Source organism: Psittacula echo (genome assembly GCF_963264785.1).
Source record: "Psittacula echo genome assembly, chromosome: 10".
Taxonomy (NCBI): domain Eukaryota; kingdom Metazoa; phylum Chordata; class Aves; order Psittaciformes; family Psittacidae; genus Psittacula; species Psittacula echo.
The window spans coordinates 7,666,891-7,670,191 of record NC_137741.1 but is presented as its reverse complement, the minus strand read 5'-3'; positions in this window follow the sequence as shown (position 1 = coordinate 7,670,191).

Sequence of the window (3,301 nt, the reverse complement as noted above, 5' to 3'; positions counted from 1 at the left end):
CTCCGCGAGAGGTTGGCGGCGGGGCGGCGGGCTGGGCTGGGTTGGGCGGGGGGTGTGGGGCTGTCAGGCTGTCGGGCTGTGCTGCGGCACGCGGGGCCCGCCCAGGAAGGACGGGCTGTGCACGCCTGGTGCCGCGAGGGGCTGGGCTTTTGGTTCTACAGGGAGCGGCGCCGAGAGCCATGAGGTGCTCCGGGGGGGTGCGGGATGCGGCGGGGCTTGGCCTGGCGGGAGGCTTTGGGCTGCGGGCCTGCGCTGAGGTAGGGAGGTGCCGCCGGCTCCCGGGCTGGGACCGGCCTGTAGAAGCACCGCTCTAACCTCAATTGTTTGGGCTTGCGGTTCGCTGGTTTCTCTTGAGAGCTTCTGGTTGAATTTATGCAGCTGCGGGGTTGTTCAGTAAAAGTTACCAGATAATCAGAGTGCGGTGGTTGCATGTGCGTGTTTGATTTAAGTGCGAACACCGCGAGGCTCCTCTATGGAGCTTGGGGCACCGGCGCGGGGGCTCCTGGAGCGGGATCCTGCTGTCGGGTTCCTCTTTGCCGTGGGATGTGAAAGGTTTTCAGGCTCTTGTAGCGAAGCGTTCATTGAACTCGTGTCAGATTAATTCTTTGCTATAAAAGCAAAATGTGTATAGGTGCTTCTGCGTTTCCATTAACAAGTTGGGTTGTACCTTCTTGCTTGCTCTGGCCACTGACTTCGCAGGGTTTAGTAAATATGCTTAAATAATTGATTCTTTTACTCAGGTGAAATAGTTCCTTGAATCAGTAGCACTAATGGTTTTGAAGATCAGAGGAAGAACAACCTAGGGAGAAGTAGATCTATTGGCATAACGGTTTTTTTATTGGAAGTATTCTAGAAGCACAATAAAAATTTTTTAAGTTGTTAACAAATAAAGTATTTTTTCTTATGATGTATTATGCTGCATTTGGAACAGGTAATGGAACTATTTAATTCACTTTCTGTAGGGAGCATTTGAAGTTATTTTGTGAATATTAGATATTACAGCTGATTTTAAATCTAGAAATGAGACCAAATCTGTGAATTTAAGTATGTCTAAATCAGTTTAAGTCGCAGCAGTCCTTCCTTTGCTTGTTCATTCAGAAATTGCATATTGATAAAAATGGAAAAATAAAGGTTGGTTTTACTTAATAAATTCTGGTTAAACAGTCTTTTGTGAAAATAAAGTCCTGAATCCTAAAAGATTTCTAACCCTGACCTTTCTTTTCAAAATGCATTTGAAGTATTTAAATAATACTTTGCTTAGCTAGTTATCAGTTAAAAAAGACTAATATTCATGTACTTAGAAGTTAAGAACACACAAAAGTAGAAGAGAAGACACATAATAATTGCATCTATGTTTTAAATATATAATGCTGCTGTTGCGCTTGGTACCAAGATTTTATGAAAAGAACAATTGTAAATGTATGCTGTCTTCCGCAGTAACGTTTGTATTAACATCGTATACACTAGATTTGACTTTTGAGGTTAGTAAATCAGCTCTGTAGCTTAAATTTAGACCATAGAAAAAGGGTTTTGTGATTGTATGACATTTGAACAATGCATGAAAAAGTCTTAAATGTGTTTCATTTACATATTATATCGAATTCATCAGTGCAACAAAGTCTCAGTCAGGACAGTCACTGTTACTGTGGTAAACTGTTGGACAAATACACAGGAAACCCATGGGTTAGGTTCTAGTATTGGTGAGGACAAGTTTACTGTGTCCACTTTCTGGAAAGAAGATGAGAGGGCTAACAAATACAGTGCTCGCACTGTTTTGTGGGGTTTGCTTGACTTACCTGAACCTTACTGCTTGCTAGTTGATGTAATGCAGATGTTCCAGCTGTACACCTAACCCACCTCCCAAATAAGAAAACAGGCAACAGAGCCAAAAGTGACCTTAAAATGTGTTCTTGGTCATCCTCTTGCCTCAAGGCAGGATTATGAGAACAGCCTTGACTGATACTTACCTAAAGTGATCTTAAAGTCTTAAACACAGATTCCACTCATTTCTCAGGCAGCCTAGTCTAGTCCTTAACTATCCTTTTTTGAATGTTTAGATTAAATCCCTTTTGCTGCAGTTTAACCTACTTGTTCAAAGTGAATATGAAGGACAGTGTTCCCTTTATTTTTGCAGCGTCCTTTTGCATAAACTAAGGTTATTACTACCTTTTTGCTCAGGCTATTTTTATTAAAAGCATGGATTATTTCCTGGTTTATATCAGAGTTCTGAAACAACATGACCTTCTGTTCTTGCACCCCTCTAGCTCCTGTCCAGTCTTTCCACAGCTTCTCAAAGTTATCGTGGTGACCACAGTTCTGATTATGTATCTCAGTAGTATGTATGCCTTTTTCAACCTTACAGACTTGTTGACATACTCTGCTTGAGATATGCTCTACCTATTGGTTTCTTTCCAGCAACTTTATTACAGTATCTCTTTTCTGGGCCGCTGATTATTTCTTGCTAAGTGCAGAGGTTTGAACTAGCATTTATAGAATTTTCTCCTCCCACCTCACCTTCCGCAGTGATTTCAGACTCTTGTCTTGAGTTCTGCATATTGTAGTACCTCTCAGCCTGGTCAGCTATGGGTTTATAAGTATATCCTCCGAGTCTGTTATAATATTGAAGTGTATGAGGAATTTTATTTGATACGAACCTACAGTTTGATAGTAAACTACTAATTGTGATCCTCTGGTACAACCGCTTTTGCACCAGATTTATGTAGTTTCTGTCCAGATCAAACTTCCTGACCTTCCTTTTGAAAATGTCAGTGGAACAGAATGTCAAAAGACTCACTGAAGTGAAGATTTTCAGTTTATTCATGTCTGTAGAACCATAAATGGGAATTAGGTTATTTTGATAGATTGTCAGGAGCAAATGATGTTGGTTATTGTTTGTCACTTTGTTATTTTCCAGGTATATACAAATACTGTGAATTTGTTCAGGAATTTTACTCAAGTTTGTTGATTTCTGTTTGATTGTATGGTTGCCTTTTTGTTTGTTTTTTTTTTAAGAAAAATACTGTCTTTGTCCTTTTGTAGTCTCTTGTTGAAAAAATTGTAGTTGTTTCGAAAAGCTTGTTTTATACCATTAGTTTCTGGAATTTGTGGTAAAGTTTGATTAGGAAATGGTAATAGACTTCCAAAGAGGAAAAATGTTTGGCCCATATATTTATATTTAAATGACAACAAAGACAGGAGTCCACAATTGTGCTCGTGTAAATTCTTTTTTGTCCCTTATATGTGTTACTTCTGCAAGTCATGAATGTCCTTAGATTTTTAATCTAATTTAAGGCTTTGTAAT